Here is an 18,567-nt window from a genome sequence, read left to right as displayed (position 1 = left end):
CATTAAACACTGTAGCATTGCTTGGACAGCCCTTTACACCACGTGGTCAGTAAAAGAAGCTACAAAGCAGCTACCTCAACAGTTCTTAACATCCCCCCCCCAAAAAAAAAAACTGGTTACCCATAAGCCAATAAAGTGTGTCCATCTAACAGCGAAAAGAAACTTAGTTTCAGGCAGCAATGACGCCTCAGGAGAGATGAGCCTTGACGACAGCAAGAAAAGATGCAAACATTGCCCTGAAGGCTGACCTGACTGTCCCAGGTGCCCTGGCAGGCAATCCCCCAAAGATCATTGGCAGGGGAAGGGAAGATAAGGAAGAAGGTGGGCAAAGAATAAAAAAGAAAAATTAAAACTTACAAGGGAGGGAAGAACTGGAGCATTCATTCGAGAAGCCATGGGCGACGTCAGAGGAAGCCCACTGTAATGCATGCCTATAAACTACTCCTTACAGCTTACACAGGATTTACTGCCACTCTTCTGACTCCAACGACAACCCCGTTATTAGTTATTAAAGGAGAAAACCGCGGCTCGGAGCCCTGAGTGTCACACCCAAGGTCAGGCAAAAAGCTGGGGCTGCAATTCGGGCCCTACCCCGAAAGATGCACTAAGGAATGACAAGGAGACACCTGGAAGAGAAGTCACGAGCTGGCACAGAGGTGCCCCGAGGAACTCGGGAAGGAGGTAGGTGCGGGGTGGGGTGGAGGAAAGGGAGCAGGGGGCTCGGGGCTGGCGGACGGGGGCCTGGAGTGGCCGGGAGACCCGGGCGCGAGCAGCCCGCCCCGGCCCACCGCACTCACCCGAGGCCCGGGCGGGGTCGCCCGGCGCTGCGGCTCCTCCCGGCCTGCGGCGGCGGCGGCGGCGACTGCTGCGGCCAAGGCAGGGACGCATCATGCGGCCGCACTCATGGCCGGGCCGGAGGGGGCCCCGCGGCTCGGCTCGGTCCCGCCGGGCCGGTCGGAGGGAGGCGGCCTCCGAGCGGACACGAGAGACAGAGCCCAACCTGCAGAGCTTGGCGGCACGACCCCCGGAAGTGAACCTCGCGTGGTCAGCGGCGCCGCGTTTGCGCAGTTCCGGTCGCGCCGCTCCCGGCAGCGGAGAAGGGAGCTTGAGGTGGTTTGCTGGGACTCAGCGACCGGGATCCCTCTGGGACAGAGGACCTTAAAGACTGACATTTCCCAGAGAAAGGCGACTCTTAGTCGCAAGGTCCCCTCGCTAAAATAAAGGGACCCATTCAAACTGAGGTCCGGAAGAGAAAGGATGAGGGCTACGTGCTACCGCAAGGTCCAAGCCGCGCGGCTAGGCTTTTTGACTCGGGGAGGAGTTCCTGCCCGGGTTTACTGAGCCCGCGGTGGCCCTTCTGAGCCAGCGTTAGGTGTGACCTGTACGGCGTGCGAGGACGGAACACGGGTTAATGGAGAAGCGCGAGTGGGAACGACGGAGCCAGAAAGCACGTGGGGAGTAGGGGAAGCGCCATTGGATGCGCGACTCCTGATTCGCTGAGTCTGGTTCCCCTCTGAGCGACCTGGAAACCGTGGCATCCCAGCGATTCCTTCCAGATGCTAAGTCCTAAGGTTTTTGAAGGTGGAAACGTGGTTGGGTTTTGTTTGTTTTTTTTGGGGGGGGGAGTGGTATTTCCTACAATATTTGGGACAATTTCCGCAGGGCTGGGAAGTAGGCGCTCAGTGTTTGTTATTAAACTCTTTAAGTACCCACTAACTTGTAAGATTGATTAGAAACAGTCATTGCAGCTGCGGGATCTATCAGACTCCCACTGCCTGCAAGCCACCTTTTCACAATTTACCGTTCGTACTCCCAGAAACGCTTATCCAGCCCAGCTTTTGGAAGTAAGGGGTGCATTAATCATCAGGATTTGAACTTTGAAAGCTTAAAATTTTGTTACTGTACCTCTGCATTCACAATGGGGCTGTGCATTCAGTCAGCCCTCCCTGAGCTTCCTATCTCCTGGTCTGTTTATTCCCACGAGGAAGAAAAGTGGGGTAGGCCTCCAATCCGTGGTCAATTCTTTTTGCATAGGCTGAAAGAAAGGATGATTGTCTTTGGAGAACATCAAGACAAGTGCCTGCTATGCTTAAGATATACTTGCTTTGAGCAAAATAAGAGTATCTTTTTTTTAAATTGCAGTATAGTTGATTTACAATATCGTGTTAGTTTCAGGTGTACAGCACAGTGATTTCAGTTATACATATATATACATATGTATCTATTCTTTTTCAGATTCTTTGCCCTTATAGGTTATTACAAAATATTGAGTATAGTTCCTTGTGCTGTACAGTAGGTCCTTGTTGGTTATCTGTTTTATATATAGTAGTGTGTATGTTAATCCCAACCTCCTAATTTATCCCTCCCCCCAAAAGAGTATCTTTAAAAAAAAAAAAAAGAAATGCTTAAATCATGACTGTCATACAAATATAAACACATGTCAGAGATTTAATTTAACTCACTGATTCATGAGGAAGTAGGTAAGGTGATACATGTGGTTCAGAGATGAGTCCGAAAGGCAGGCACATGTGTGCAGTGAGGAAGGCTGCAGTGAATTTGCTTAGTAGCTGCTTCTGGCTTCTTCTACAATGGGGAAGTCAATTGAACTTCTAGCAGACAAGATTCATTTGTATGTCTGATGTCGGTGGACAAAAATTGTTACCAAGTTGGTCAACTGGACCTGCGCCGGCGTCCTAGCCCCAGCCGAGACCTCTTGTCTTTTTCCGATCAGATTCGCACAGACAACGATGAAACCAGTGCTGAGACTGGAACAGTACCAGCTGTATTTAGTGGCCAAAGAATGGAAAGGGGGCATCTAGTTCGCAAATCGACTTCTCCACCCAATTCAGGGGGAGCCACCGAATATATTGGCAGGTCGAGGTTAAAAGGAGGGAATTGGAAGGAGTGGGAGGAATATTCCTGACTTACTGGAGAACAGGGGTGCGGTTTGGACCTTGAACTGTGGCAACTCTCCTTTTCAGTCCTTGTATGGGCTTTTCTGGTTGTTGTCATGGCAATCGTCAACTTCCTGGCCCTGGTGGGTGTGTCATTTAACATATGCTAATATATTACAGTCAGAGTATAATGAGGCTCAAGGTCTACTGGAAGTCAAATCTTCGGCCATCTTGGGCCTGGTTGGTTCTAACCAGTTCTTATTTTTTTTCTCTTTGCATCTTCCTCCTGAAACTTAGATAAGAATAATTGGTTTCCATTCGAGGGAGGGTCAGGGATATGATTCTGGGGCAACAGCCTTGGTAACAGAATCACTTGGATTGCTTTCGATTCTCCAAAACCTATAGAGTTATAAATAGCTTAAAGCAAAGAAAAAAATCCATAGAACCACATAACCCAAGGGTGTGCATGACAACACCTAGTTGTCCGTTGAAGGCACCCAATAATTTTTTTTTGACCCATTTCAAAGTCTTTCACAAAAAGACTCATAATTCTCCCCTGTCCCCACACTTGTATAGGCTTGTTTATTGTGACTTTAAAATTGCATTGTTGCTAAAGGAAATAGCACAGTAAAATCATTCATTAAAATATTTAACAGGGATGAGAGCAGTTGACAAAAACAATTTAACTCTTTTAAGGATTTTCATCTCTTTCTCAACAGACTTGATATGTGGTCTTCTGCAAGTCATTTCCCCTCTCCAAACCTCAGCTTTTTTTTTTTTTTTAATCTCTAAAATATGAGCTCAGACTTGATTTCTAAGGTTTCTTCCCGTTCTGAGACTGTGGTTCAACACAGTTTTTTGCCTCACCTTGATTTCATAAGGCCCATAGAACCAAAAACCTAACATTGGAGGCCCTTGCAAGGATGGGAAACATCCCATCTTCAGGATTAGTTCTGTTTACCCATCAGGAGCTAGTTTACAGCTAACCACTCATCCCAGGAAATAGTTCTTTTAAAGTGGAGCTTCTGTTCAACCACGTGGAAAGATCCTCAGCCTCATTCAAAGTAAAAGGAATGAATGCAAATTTAAAGTACCAAGAGACCGCATTTTTCACCTAGTGACTTGGCAAAGATGAAAGTTTGGTGATCCTCTGTTGGCAAGGCAGCCCAAATTGGTGCCATTGTCAATTTATTCAGCTCTTCGCAGAGCAAGATAGCAAATGTGAATCACAAAAATCTAAGTGTACGCACCCTTTGATCCAGCAGTCCCACTCAGGAATTTATCCTACAGGTGGACTCACCCATGTACACAAAGATGTTTGCACTTCAGTATCTACAGTAGGATGTTTGTAGAAGCAAAAAGCTGCATCGCCCTGTATGCCATCAGTATATTAAATAAAGTATGTTATACATACAGATGGAATGCTGTGGTGTGCAGTGGCCTCTGAGGTATATTAAGTCCATTGTGTAAAACTGTATTTGTGTAAAAAAGAATATCCCTGGAAAAATATACAAGGAATAGGTCTGTAACTTGTTAAGCTTGTAAACCATGTGTCCATTTTTAAATACATAAAGATTAAAAATAAATGAGACAACCCAGTAGAACAATTGGCAAAGCACAGGTACTTCACAAAAGAATATCCAAAACATGAAAAAATGCTCACTTTCATTAGTCATCAGGGAAATGCAAACTTAAACCACAATGAAATCGTATTTACACACCCACTAGAACGGCTAACGTGAAAAAACAAGTGCTGGCAAACACGTAGAGAAACTGGGACTTCCATACACTTCACCGCTGGGGGTAGGAATGTGGTGATTAAACCGCCCAGGGCAGCTGTTAGGAGTACCTGCTGAAGGTGGACCAAAAGACTTGTGCTAGAATGTTCCCACAATACGCGGTACAGTGTTTTTCAGAGATGTTTAGGTTGTTTGTAGTTTGGGGCTAGAACGAATGAATCGTGGTAAACGTATACAGTGAAATACGGTACAGAATGAAAGTACACACTACATACAACAATACAAATAAATCTCACACATAGGATGCTGAATAAAAGAAGCAAGACATGAAAGAGTACATACTGTATAATTTTATTAATAAAAAGCTCAAACTTGGGCAAAACTGATCTTTGGTGTAGGAAGACAGGGCAGGGCAGTGAAGACCACTGAGGTGGGGATGCTAGGGTGCCAGTTATATTCTATTTCTTGACCTGGGTGCTGGTTGTATGAGTGTTCACTTGGTACAAATTCAGCCACGTACATTTATGATTTGTATGCTGTACCTTAAGTAAACAGTGGGAGAAAGAGAGAGAGAGACTTCCAACGGTTCGTTGTACAGTGGAAAATCAGAAGTTTCTTCAGAAGGGAGTTTGGGTGGTTTCTTACTTTTTCCACTGAGATCGTGATGTTGACTGCATCAGGAAGCCAGAAGGTTGAAACTCCAAAACCCATGGTGTTGAACAAGGCCCAGGAAGTCCAAAAACCCAAAGTGGTATGATATGTTCCTGAATTCTTTTTCACTGGGCCACCTCACCTCCAGCTGTGGGTAAAGCCTGCTGCGGCAGCAGGCCTGTGCTCGGGGCTCTGTGTCCCCTGGATGTCCCAAGCCTGCTCTCTCATGCCCTTCAGGACTTGACTCGGAGCACATCTTCCTCCCCGGCAGCCTATTGAAAAATTCTCCCTCTCTCCCATTCCTGCAACAGTTCACTTCCCCCTCCCTGCTTTGCTCCTGGTCACAAGTCAGCTAACATCCTCTGTCACTTAGTTATGCCATTGTTTATCCCTCACTGCAATGCAAGCCTCGTGAAAGGCAGGGATTTTGTTGGTCTCGTTCACTGTCAAAATGCAGCGACTCAATAAATATGCATTGAATGAATGAATGAACATGCCATGGTTGGCCCCTTTTTCAGACGAAGAAACAGGCCCAATGAGTTTAAGGAGTGTGCTGAAGGTCGTACAGCTAGGAGAGGAGCCTCACTGCCTCATAGACTCTCTTCATCCTCATGTCTGTGAAACTGGTACGATCTCTTTGTACAGCTGAGAAAACAGGCTCAGAGTTAAGTGATCGCCCCAAAGAAGCAGAGCACAGCTAGCCTGCAGACCTCATTCTGTCCAGCTCTGAAGATCCTGCTCTTTATACCATAACATTCTCACTCTCTAAGGAGCCAGAGGCCATGCGCTATACATAGCAGCTCTATACCAAGTCCTGAGGGCTCACCTGGGATGTGATCCCCAGCTCCTCCTACCAGGACCTGATCCACCAAGTTGCCTGGAAGCAAGTCCCTGCCCACTTGTGCTCTGGCTCCAACAACTCAGTCCTCTTCTTTTCCTCCACTTCCACCCCCCAGATCCTTATCTTAAACCTATGTTGGTTCATTCAACAAATATTTAATCGCCTACTCTCGGAACCATGTTAAGTGCTGCAGACACGGGGGTGAGCAAAACCAAAGTTCCTACCTGTCGTGGAGCTCAGAGACTAATTAAACAGATAGAAAAGTGGAGAAGCCACATTGCCTGCTTTATCCTGTATAGTTCTTTTTTGGATTCATCCTCTAATCAAAGTATTTTGAATATTGATTCACCCATCAAATGAATATACCATTTCTCCCACCTTTTCTTCATGCTCATTATACAATATCACAAGATATCTTAGCAAATGCTTGGTTCCGGATATCTGTTGCTTTCCCCTTTTTTTTTTTTAATAAATTTATTTATTTATTTATTTTTGGCTGCGCTGGGTCTTTGTTGCTGTGCGCGGGCTTTCTCTAGTTGCGGCGAGTGGGGACGACTCTTCGTTGCGGTGCGCAGGCTTCTCATTGCGGTGGCTTCTCTGGTTGCGGAGCACGGGCTCTAGGTACGTGGGCTTCAGTAATTGTGGCACACAGGCTCAGTAGTTGTGGCACACGGGCTTAGTTGCTCCGCTGCACGTGGGATCTTCCCGGACCAGGGCTCGAACCCCTGTCCCCTGCATTGGCAGCCGGATTCTTAACCACTGCGCCACCAGGGAAGCCCCTGTTGCTTTCCGTTGCCTGACCCAAATCCACCCCTCTTCTTCTGGCAAGAGAACCTCAGTTTCCCATGGGCACCCACCCTTCCCTTCCTCTCCACCCAGTAGTTAGGTGGGGCCAATCCCCAACACCTGGCCTCAGCTGTTGGTTTAAGGGCATGAGCACATGAGCGCTGCTGGTCCTTTCAGACCAAATCCTGAGACGTTTGCTGGAAATACCGAAGGAGAAAATTCTTTTTTTCCACAGGGGCTGCTGAGTTGAGAGAACATAAGCCTGTTGCAAGACCACTCTATAAAAAGAACCTGATCTGAGAATGAAGCCCAGCTCAGAGGGAAGCAGTCAAGAAGGGGAGAGAGACCAAGTTCTGATGACATCACTTGGCCCCTGGATCCTGCTGGGCCAACCCCAGAACTTTTCAGTTTTTGAAAAACCAGTTTGCCGGGATTTCTGTCACTTATTACTGAAAGAATTTTGGTAAATATACCTTCCAGGTGCAAATACACTACTTCTATCATATTTCCTTGAATTACGAGTCTATAGATTTCATAGCTTGAAATCTCATGCTTAAGCCAGCATGACTTGGTCTTTGACGTCAGTGCTTCCTCTTCTGAGGGGTCACAGATGTTTTTCATGAGTTATCTGGCCTGAATGCTTCCCAGGCCCAATGTCAAGTTCACTTGTCTGTGGTTTGCAGAACTCACTACCCCCCACTTTTTTAAAAAAATAAAATGGCCATGTCATCTGCCTCTCTCCAACTTTCTGGCAAGTACAGAATATCTTTTATGTGGTATGGAGAGAGAAGGTCCATATGAATCTCTTGAGGAGAAATGACATTTCCCCCAAATGGAATCCGACCCTGAATAAACTCACATTTTCCAATTTTCTTGACTAGTTGGTATATCCAGAGTCAGAACAAGGCTGCAAGAGCCCATGCCTGGTCCTGGGTTCACTCGCTGAACCAAGGGAGGACTTCCTCTAGCCACAGATATGACCCTCCTCCATCCCATAAAGTCTTCATGATGGGCTTGTATTCTGCTGGACGCAGGGCAGAAACTCACAGGGACCAATGGCATGCCCACCAATCTGTAGTGCCCACATAAGGGAATGAATGCCACCTTACACTGCTTCCCTTCCTGAATTCATACCAAGCTTAAAACACCCAGAGATCCGGTTTCTTGCACATGATGGCTCCACTGAGCTGGTCAAGCAAACCTGGAATGGACCTGTGGTGCTGAAGGCCCCGTAACTCTTGTGGAAGCACAGCTTCCAGCTTTGTCCTCCACGTTGGTGCCTTTAACTTCCCCCAACAAGTTTTTTCTTAACTTTCTGGCCACACCACACGGGCATGCAGGATCTTAGTTCCCCAACCAGGAATCGAACACATGCCCCCTGCAGTGGGGAAGGGAGTCTTAATCACTGGACTGCCAGGGAAGTCTTCCCTCCCAGAAAGTCTTTTAAGTTCAATAGGCCAACTTCCCAGCGATCAGCAGCTCCATGCTTGGGGCACAGGAAAGACACTTGATCATCAATCCATATGTCATCTTTTCTCCTACATGGCAGATCTTTAGTTCCTTCTGCCTAACTGCTGGGACTTCAGAGAGCCCCCAGTTTTCTGAAATTGACAGTCTGCCCTAGTTCAGATACCAGGGCATTCATTTAAAGGTAGAGCTTTATTATGTCATACAGCCAACCCCAGAAGGAGCACTGTAGTTCTGCAGTGTAGCTCTGGAAATGCCTTTAGAGAATTTGAGGCGTCAGAGCCCACACTGTTTTGCTAGGTGCTGGAACCAAGTTTGCCATAACCGCAAAATTACTGGGAGGGGGTGTCAGTTTACATTTCTGTACTTGCTCTAGAACGGAAAAAGCTCCCCTAGGAGATACTTTTATTTTTTACCTTTTGTGGTTTTGGTTTGTTTGAATTGAAGAGACGTGGAAGAAACCCAAACCCGACAGCCTGAAAATTGTGTTTATTGTATCTGGTGGAAAGATGCTGATTGGCCTAGACGTTTCAGAGCAGAAGGTGGAATCCATCAGCTTTTAAGAAGCCCCCTTTCAAAAAATCAATCGGCCTCAAATTGCCCTTCTATTCCATACATCCTCGCTTGACTTGTTTTACAAGTATGCTCGTTAATGTCAAGACGTCACCCTAACTCTGAAATAGGCGAGGAGGAAATGGCAAAGGGCATCCTTGTTTTAAAGGTGCGGATACCACGGCGGGCAAGCAACCATTATCAGGCCATACTTTCTGGCTCCCTGGCGGGGCTCCCCCCTCCAAAATCACCAAATCACCCACTCATTTGTTTGCATAGCGGCCTGCGCCCACCCAGCTCTGCCCCGCCTGGGAGAACACCCTAGTTTTGAGCAGATCCAGCAAACGGGGCTGCCGGGACCCTGTTAGAGCGAACAACGGGAAGTCCCCGAGCGTGCCAGGGCCGCAGGACGAGGCCTCCCGCCGAGGGGCGACCCCAGGCCCGAACGACGCGGGACTTGGACCGAAACCCTCGGGAGCGCCGGGCGCCGACAGCTGCACCGCCCCGTCACGTGACGCCGCTCCCGGGCCGCCCCGCGCCTGCGCAGACGGGACCGGGGGTTGCGGGGTGGGCGGGGGCGGGGGCGGGCGCGGCCAGCTGACTGACAGCTCGCGCTGGCCGGCGCCTCAGAAGGACCCGGCTCTGGGGCCGGAGCAGTGGCCGCATTCCCGAGCCCGACGGCGCCCGCTCGCTCCTCGTCTGCCCGGCCGGCCGGCCGGCCCCCGCCGCGGTGAGAGGGGACCCTGCCAGGGGCCGAGAGGGGAAGGCGTGCCGGGTTCTCCCGGCGGCGAGGGGGCTCTCCGAGGGGCGACAGCTGGAGCGCCCAGGGACCGGCGGGTGAGGGACCGTGGGGTGGGGTCGAGGGCCTCTGGGGTTTCTGCAGGAAATGGGAAGGCGGGGCAGGAGCCCACCGTGTCAGGAGCAGTGCGATACCTGTGTGTGTGTGTGGGGGGGGGGGGGCTGGACAAGGTGTCCCCGCTCCCCGGTGGCTGACGGTGTCGCCAGGTGGCTTAGGGATGGAGCCGGTTTCCCCCCCCCCCCCGCCCCCCCCCCCCGCCCTGCCTCGACTCCTGGAAGGGCGTGCTGGGGAGGGGTGCGTGGGACCGGGATGGGAAAGACATTTGCCAAGTTGTGCTGTGTGTTGGATTTTAAGTTTGCTGTCCCTCTGCTCCTGGGGTGGCAGCTGGGGGCGGCATGGGGGCCAAGGAGAAAGGGCTCAGCTTGTGCCTTCCCAGGGCCCCCTCCTCCCCAGGCTCAGGAAGCAGGAGGAGCTTCGCAGAGGGGCCAGCACTACCGACACAGTGTTACAGGCTGTTTGGAACAGCTGGTTCAGAGTGGCCTGCACCAGCGTCCAGGGGCTTGGAAAGGACAGGATGCGGTCTTTCTGGAGCTGGGTGCGAGTTGCCCCTTGGTGGGGTCTGGGTTTCCCTGGGTTGTACGTTGATTGGATTTGGGAAGAGGAAGAGGGTTTGGCAGTGGGCACCAGCCAGCTCCTGTGACTGTGCTTAAGTGTGAGGCCAGGGTGCCAGCCTGCAGACTGGGCAGGAACTCACCTCTGAGCTGGCACAGGTGAGGTGCTTGACATGCAGGCTGTCCCTGAGGCGAGTCAGCATTTGGAGGCAAGCCAACAGCTGTCAGGGACCAGGCTGCTGTAGCCAGACCGCCCTCCAGACCATTGTCACCTAATGCTAAGGTTTTGGGCTCATTTGCTGAGAGGCACCCCCTCCCTCACCCTAAACCAGGGCAGCCAAGATGCTTAACACCAAATTAAGCAAAGAAAAAAAAAATCCAGTTGTATTACACGTGAGCGCTTCTTCCCATCTTTTCACGGTTCTGTTTGGAAGTGTATGTTCTCCCATTGTTCCATCTCTCCCTTGGGCTGTCACTGGTTTTTATTTCCACCTTGTGCAGAAATAGGACTGCTTACGCATTTGAAACACAGGGCGACCAGCTATTGAGATCAGCTCACGATGAGAAAGTTGACTCATAAGATTCTTTTTTTCCATTAAGGAAATGAAGATGGCTAAGGACTCAGGCATAGACACTTTAGCGAGGAGCAGAGTAACTTCTTATTTGGTTCTGGAGTACATTCCTGTGTTTTGTTTTGTTTTTTGCAGTGTTTGTCTTTTGTATGGCCTGTGTGAGTTAATGTGAGCATAGTTCATATTACTTGAGAACATAAAAACTAAGGCCAATGAAAAGCTACTCGGTGACCTGAGTGAATCACAAACCTTAAATAACTTGCGTCGGATTTCCAGAGAGTGGAGGGTATCCACAGGTATTAGATGTGCTTGTTTTTGCATGACAATAGCTTTGGTTCTTTGAAGGTAAATTGCTTTGGGGTGACCCTAGATGGCTCTGAGGGCACTTCTTTTAGGATAGTCTTTAGGAAGGGTTTAGGGTGGGATGAGTCATGCTACATGCCTCCCCATCCTCCCTCAAAAAAGAAAATAATCCAGTTAAAAGAACCATCAGAAGCAGCCTGGGAAGAGAAAACGTCAGGAAAAGTCAACCCTCATGACATGCAAAGGGAGGGGTGAAAATCCTTTTTGCCAATGATAATCCCTCACTTTTATGGGACGGAGTAATTTGCAAACGTCTTTCACACAGAATCTTAATTGATCTTCACAAATGTCACAGATGAGGAAACTGAGGCTAAGTGACTTGCTCAAGGTCACTTAGCTAATAGGGGGCAAAGCAGAGCGTTAACCCTAGCTATCTGACACCAGATGCAGTGGCCTGTCACCACTCTGCCGAGTGGGATGTGGGAAGGATGAGGACAGATTACACACACATCCCAGGGCCGTAGGGCTTTCCCAGCATCCTCCTCTCCCACCGCTTGCCCCACCTGCTAAGTCAGCTTGGCTCGCAGGTGTAGATTCTCTTCACCACTTCCCTCTATCCCAGGCTTGGGATCCTGCGCCTACTCAGATTTGTTTAAGTCTTTGAGAAATCTAGTGGGAAGTATGATTGCAGGGGGTGTCTTTTGCCCAAGCGCTCAGTATTTGCTAATAGTCTAGGTGTCTTCAGCCATGTGATGCAAGAGACCAAAGCAATTCTAGGGAAACTTACCATAATCATTTTCCTTGTCCTCCACCCTGAAGAAAAATGCAGTGGTTGTGAAACCTGAGGAGTTGGCCCAGTACTTTTGTTTATTTTATCCAGTTTTTTATGCATGGCATTGTTTGCGTTATGGTGACACTTTTTTTTTTTTAAAGAGGGCACAGCTGTTCTCATTAGGGAAGAAAAATCTTGAATCCTGTTTTCTCCATCTGAGCATCTAGATCTGAAGAAGGACACCAGCAGAGGTTATCTGAGATGTGTTCCAGCAGGTCAGTGGTACAAAACAGAATTAAAACCAAGGCAATCTTGGGGCACGTCAATGGACATGTAGATCTGGAATGACCAAGGTGAAAGTTCTCATCTACTTCATGCTTAGAATATCGAGTTCTTTTCCGGGCATCACATTTAATGAAAGGCATAGAAAAAATCATCAAGCATATTTACTGGAAATTGCTACAGTGGGGAATGAATTAGAGCTGGTAAGCCTGGAAATCTTGGGAGCCATGATTCAGGAATGTCATTTATTAGACTTGTTCTGTGAGGGTCCAAGATCCCAAGAATGAAAGGACAAAAGTTATACTTAAAAAGACTTCAGTTATAAGAACTTTATGTGTCAGAGTGATCTTTTAAAAACGAAGAATCAAATCATGTCTCTCCCCAGTGACTTCTCAGTAGTCTTGTGGTCAGGTGCAAACTACTTACCTGGGTCTACTATACGAGGACTGACTGACCTTCCTTGTTTCTCCAGCTTCATCAATTAACCCTCTCTCACTCTCTCACAAAAGTCCCTCTTTCTTTCTGTGCTTTGTCCAGGTCTAGCTTGCTCTGCCTCAGGTCCTTGCACTGGCTCTTCCTCCGGCCAGATTCTCCGTGGCTGACTCCTTGTCATTCAGGTCGCTGGTCCAGTATCACATGCTTAGTGGGACCTTCCCTAACAATATAAATAATTTCATCCCGGTCCCCAACCCACTCACTGGTGTTACGGTGTTCTACTTTCTTCAAAACATCAGAAATGGCCTTATTTGTAAGTGCTTTTATTGTCTGCTCCCCGTTTTACCGTTGTATCAACAGTGCTCCAAACCGTGCCTGCCTGGCACGTAGTAGGTGCTCAATGAATATTTGTTGAATGAATGATTTTTATGACAGACCTTTTCAAAGATGGGAGGGGTTGCTGCATTGGTAGATACTAAACTAGTCGTCTTTTACTAGAGACAGCCATCCACAGGCTGGCTAGCTGACCATCGGGCAAGAGAATTCAAGCCTTAGATAGACAGTAAAACCAGATCCCTTTCTGTATGAGTCTCCTAGGTCTGCTGTAACAAAGTACCACAAACTGGGGGCCTTAAAGCAATAGATATTCTCTTACGGATCTGGAGGCAAGACATCCAAAATCAAGGTGTCAGCAGGGTTGGTTCCTTCTTGGGGGCTCAGCGGGAGCGTCTGTTCGGGGCCCCCTCCCAGCCTCTGGGGGTTTCCAGCCATTCTTTCTGTTCCTCAGCTTGCAGCTGCATGACTCCTACTCCTGCCTCTGTGGTCACATGGCCTTCTCCGCACGTGCGTGCGTGCATATGTGTGCGTGTGTGTGTGTGTGTGTGTGTGTGTGTGTTTTCACATTATCTTCCCTCTGTGTGTGTCCCTCTGTCTCCTCTCTTCTTGTAAGGACACCAGTCAAATGGGATTTGGGGCCCACCCTATTCCATAATGACTTTATCTTAACTAATTACATCTGCAAAGACCCTGTTTCCAAATAAGGTCCCATTCACAGGTTCCAGGGCTTCGGACTTCAGCGTCTTTTCATTGTTCAATTCAATGCATAACACCTTCTAACTTCGAGATCCATTGACCTTTTAAAGGAAAGAACTGGCAGGAGGGACTGGGTTATTTTTTAGGCTAAGGACATGGTTTTGGATGTTTGTGCCCCAAGCGTTTGTGATGCTTACAACTCGCAACTAACAGCTTGTGATCTGTGTGTGTCCCAGGTGAGGGGAGGGAGGGTCTGAGCCGTTGAGTGACTTGCCGGAGGTCGTGCAGGACCCGACCAACCTGCTGACTGATTGCAGAGCCGGTGGCCTCTCCTCCCCACCCCCATCCGCCAGTGGCCAGGCCTTTCTCGTGGCTCCGGCCCAGGTTAGGATGCGGGTTTCTCCGATGGCTCTTCAGGGGCCCTGGAGGGATGACTTCCTCCCTTGGCCTTCTGCTTTACCCCGTCGTCCTTGTGGTAGAGGAGTGGCTCACTGACAGTGAGATAAACGGTGCAGCCGGACATGATGTTCCCAGGTCAGACCTCGCACAGCTGGTCAAAGCCGGAGGCCACAGCATCAGAGAAGTCGCGTTTTTCCTTTGTTGGGCTTTTCCAGTGATTCTGAGGGGCTTTTAAGTAAGGTCTGGAGAATTCTGAGTTGCAGTGTCTCAGATTTTGACCCTGAGAAAGTATTGCTGATGTTCTAAAGATGAGCCGTGCAGGAGTTCATAGAGAGACTTTTCTGATTTGGGCCCGGGGGCGGGGGCGGTGAGAGCAGGGCAGGCTGCCAGCAAGATAGCCAACGCGACTGGTCCCTTGCCTTCAGGACCTTTTTGTTTCTGGCTCTGTCTCACCCAAATACCCAATATCTCCCGCTCCCTTATTTCATTTTTTGTTGGCTGGGTCGTACATGCAGACGGTACAAAACTCAAATAATACAGAAAGATGTCCAGTGAAAAGTGGTTTCTGTCACTGCTTCCCCTACCCCCCCCCCAGCTTCCCAGTCTCTTCCCCACTGGCACCATCTCCACCAGTTTCTTCTGTCTCCTTGCAGAGACCTTGCTGTCCTTTACTGTCCCCAAGTATCACCTCCACCCCGCCCCACCCCACGGGCTGGGCTCCCATCCCTGCTTTCCATTCCTCCTTCCTCCGGCCTTTTCAGACCCCTTGCTGTGGGCACCTGAGAGGCTGGTCTGTTCCCAGGTGCTAAGAGCTAATGACAACACCTCAGCCAAGAGTTTTATATTTAGACGGGAGGTGCTTAAAAGAAATGAGTCTGTAACGGTAAAATGTGGGGCTTTCAGGGAAGAGTGTGGGGAAAGAGCTTGTATTTATGGGGCACTTTTTAGATCGGGTTCCTTGAACTTCAGGGTTAGCCCTGATGAAGAGGTGCGTACAGAGACTCAGGGAAGGAAGGAGGGAGGGGCAGCTGATGGTGTGTTTCCCCCGGGGATCGAGATGGTGTCTTTCCAGCTCGGATTTGCTGTGCTGGGTGCTCTCTGGGGGTTGTCACTAAACCTCACAAGAACACTAATGGGGGAGCTGCTGTTACCCTCCCCGTTTCACAGGTGAGAAAGCTGAGGCGCAGAGAGGCAGAGGCCTCCGTCACATCTGCTTTTAAGGGCAGAGCTGGCTCGCAGCTCCAGGCAGGTTCAGTCCAGGTACCAAAGCTGCGTGTACATGTCATCTCCCCTGAGTTTGGTGGTATCTTCATAGCTCTCAAAAGGCAGCGTGATCCCAGTGTGGCACACGGGTGAGACTCCATGTTGTGCCCCAGAGGAGGAACCTCACAGAAGGAAAATCTGTCATCCCTCAGGCTTTCTGGGCTCATTCAAGAAATGTTCTCCTGCCTCTAAAGATGCAAAATGACGGGACTTCCCTGGCGGTTCAGTGGTTAAGTCTTCGCCTTCCAATGCAGGGGGTGTGGGTTTGATCCCTAGTGGGGGAGCTGAGATCCCACATGCCTCATGGCCAAACAACCAAAACAAAACAGAAGCAATATTGTAACAAATTCAGTTAAGACTGAAAAAAAAAGATGCAAGACGAATGGCCAAGACTCATCCCACCGTAGGGATAATCTCCAACAAAAGCTGAAAAAAATGGTAAATTCGGAGGGGAAAAAAAGAGAGAGAGAAAAGGGGATTGTTTTTTTCTCCTCTTTACCAAATCCACATGCGCAAGCTTGTGCCTGGGTGCAGGCCGTGTTCCTCAGGGACAGCCTTTCACAGACAGGTGTGCTCTGAGGCCTTTGCATCACAGCCTGGCATGAGTCAGAGAAGATGACTCACCAGTAGCAAAAATGACCAATGAGCTGGGGAAAAAGGAGACTGTAGGATCAGCAGAGCAAAGGGAAAATACCAGAGTAAATGAGCTTGGAGGGCTGCTGTGCAGCTGACATCCTTGAGCGAGGGGCTTTGGGAGTAAAGCAGGGAGGCTAAGATCAAAAATAGGGCCCAAGAAAAGTGGGGGAAAAAACCGCGCCAGAGAAGAAAACGGAACTGAACTGTGCGTTCATGGTAAATACCAAGACTGAAGTAAAAGAATTAAGTGAGATCAGAACAGTGAAAACCTAAGACCCCTCCCCGCTTAATTCGTGTGGTGGTGTACAGGAATAGGACACCAGTCCACGGAGGAGAGCTGGTCCGGTTCCCTCTCTGCTCTAGGAGAGGGTAGATCATGCTGAACTTCTTGAAGCAGCAGGATTGCTCTCAGAACCCCGAGGCTCGGTGTGGGCGATGAAAAACTTCAGGGCCACCCCTGGTCGGGGAACTAAGATCCCGCATGCCGAGCGGTGAGGCCAAAAAAAAAAAAAAAGAAAAAGAAAAACATTTCACTAATCTGAAAGAAGAAAGTGAGGAGGACGAAAGAGGTCGTCTACATAATCAAAATCTAATGTAAGGGGAATTAACAAGAGTCCTGTGCCCTGTGGCAAAGACCTCCTCTCTCAGGTCACGTCGAGGGGCTGAAACCCGAGGGGTCCTGCTAGGTTGAGCCCTCCCGCCTGGTGGTCTTGCTCTGTCCTCGCCTCCGTGCCTGTCGCCTCTCTGCACGGCCACCCGAGCGCAGCATCTTTGCAAAATCGAAAACAGACTGTGGCGTTCCCCTGGTGCAAACCCTCCATTGCTCTCCCGTTGTTCCTGGGGTGAAATCCCGACTCCTTAACTTGGCTCCCAAGCCCTTGCCTAGTGCACAGCCTGCAGCTCTGCCAGCCTCAGCTGGGCCAAGTTCATTCCCACCGCAGAGCCCGTAAACTTGTCATTTCCTGGGGCCGAGGACGCTGGCGGTGGAGGTCTCTCAGGCTGAGCCACATGCATGGGCTTCAGCTTCTAGCAGCCACGCGAAACAAGTAAAGGAAACAGGCCCAGTTAATTTTGCTAGTAGATTTTATTTAATCCAAGATATCCAGAATATTATCGTTGACATATCTAATCAACATAAAAATTATTAATGAGACAGCGTACGTTCTCTTTCTGCGCTAAGTCTGGGATCTGCGTGGTTGGCACGTCTCCATTTGAACGAGCCACATTCCCTGGCTCGGTGACCACACGGGGACAGTGGCTGCAGCTCCAACCTGCTTGTGCTTCATTCACGGCACTTATGACGGACCATGATGTTGTCTGTTTACCTCTGTTCTCTGACTTGAGCACACGCTCCTGGAGGCCCGGACTTTTGTTTGCCTTGTCCACGTGGCCCAGCACCTGGCACCCTGTGATGCTCAAGAATGTTTGTTGAGTGATCAAATAAACACATGACCGAACAAACAAACCTCACCTCCATCCTCTTCATGTCCCAGAGGCAACTCAGTAGTTAGTGCCATTTGGAGCCTCTTCTAATCAGGGGAATTGCATGCACAGGGTTCCCTGCTTCTTGTAGATCCCTAACTATTTCATCTCGGGACTTGTGTATTGTCAAAGGCCCATCATGGTTATTCTTTATTGGGCTTTTTTGGGGGAGTGACAGTGATACTAACGAGAGAAGGATTTTCAAAAGGAAGCAGTTAGCAGGATTGAGACCCTGGTGTTGTTACTGCTAGGAGTTAATCTAGATCAGGGATTTCAACTGGGGACAACATCTAGGGACCTTGGTCGTCACAACTGGGGGTTGCTTCTGGCATCCAGTGAGTGGAGGCAAAGGATGCTTCTAACCATGCTACAGCTTGGCACACGGGACAGACCCCACTACCAAGAATTATCCAGCCTGCGTGTTGATGGAGCCACTGTTGGAAGCCCTGCTGTAGACCAGCACGGCTCCACATTGGCTGCGTTTCTGAATTGCCTCTGGTAACGTCAGGGAGGTTATTAGTCTCCAGAAACTTGACAGGTTCTATGCCGGGCCCCATCCTTTCATTCCCTTGTCTCTCTTTCATGTAAACCGGCCCCTACTTATCGTTTCTTTTCCTAAAAGGATAGCCCAAACGGGAGCTGCCTCCAGCTAAAGCCCTTGAGATGAAAGAAAATCAGCTCCACGTTTACAGCATGAATTAGAATTCTGCAGAGAAGACATCTGGAGAAGCCCGTGCCTCGAGAACCGTGGATCAATGCACTTTAAGCCCTTGGAGGCCGTTTGGAAAGCTTTGAAGCAACGCAGCGGCAGAAACCCATCTCTTTTCACCTACGTTGAAATAAACACCTGCCAACTACACTTTCAAACGAACAAACACACACGTATTTATACTCAGAAGCAGGACTGGAGTGCAAAATTACATATATTTCAATTCTTGTTCAATGTTAAGGCCCCCCAAAATAAGAGAATTCAGCTCTCATAGTATTGTGGGTAGAAAAGGGATTGATTATATATGTTTCGATTTTAAGGTTTGGGGGAATACTTGCAAAT

General features: G+C 49.0%; 2 protein-coding genes across 4 annotated transcripts in view; one reads left to right on the top strand and one right to left on the bottom strand.

Moving 5' to 3' along the window:
- Positions 1-999, bottom strand: part of ZDHHC7 (zinc finger DHHC-type containing 7) — a 30,859-nt gene extending 29,860 nt beyond the window's left edge. For both annotated transcript variants that reach the window (XM_029207955.1, XM_029207939.1), the window contains exon 1: positions 798-999. The gene's annotated coding sequence lies outside the window, so the exon portion shown is untranslated. The remainder of the gene's footprint in view (positions 1-797) is intronic.
- Positions 1,000-9,527: 8,528 nt separating this feature from the next.
- The window catches only part of KIAA0513 (KIAA0513 ortholog), a 59,209-nt gene continuing 50,169 nt past the window's right edge, over positions 9,528-18,567 (top strand). For both annotated transcript variants that reach the window (XM_029201050.1, XM_029201026.1), the window contains exon 1: positions 9,528-9,660. The gene's annotated coding sequence lies outside the window, so the exon portion shown is untranslated. The remainder of the gene's footprint in view (positions 9,661-18,567) is intronic.

The sequence above is a fragment of the Monodon monoceros genome, unplaced genomic scaffold (assembly GCF_005190385.1).
Source record: "Monodon monoceros isolate NGI ecotype Baffin Bay Population unplaced genomic scaffold, NGI_Narwhal_1 Super_Scaffold_10, whole genome shotgun sequence".
NCBI lineage: Eukaryota > Metazoa > Chordata > Mammalia > Artiodactyla > Monodontidae > Monodon > Monodon monoceros.
The sequence above is the reverse complement of the archived record's forward strand: the minus strand, read 5'-3'. Positions and strand labels throughout refer to the sequence as shown.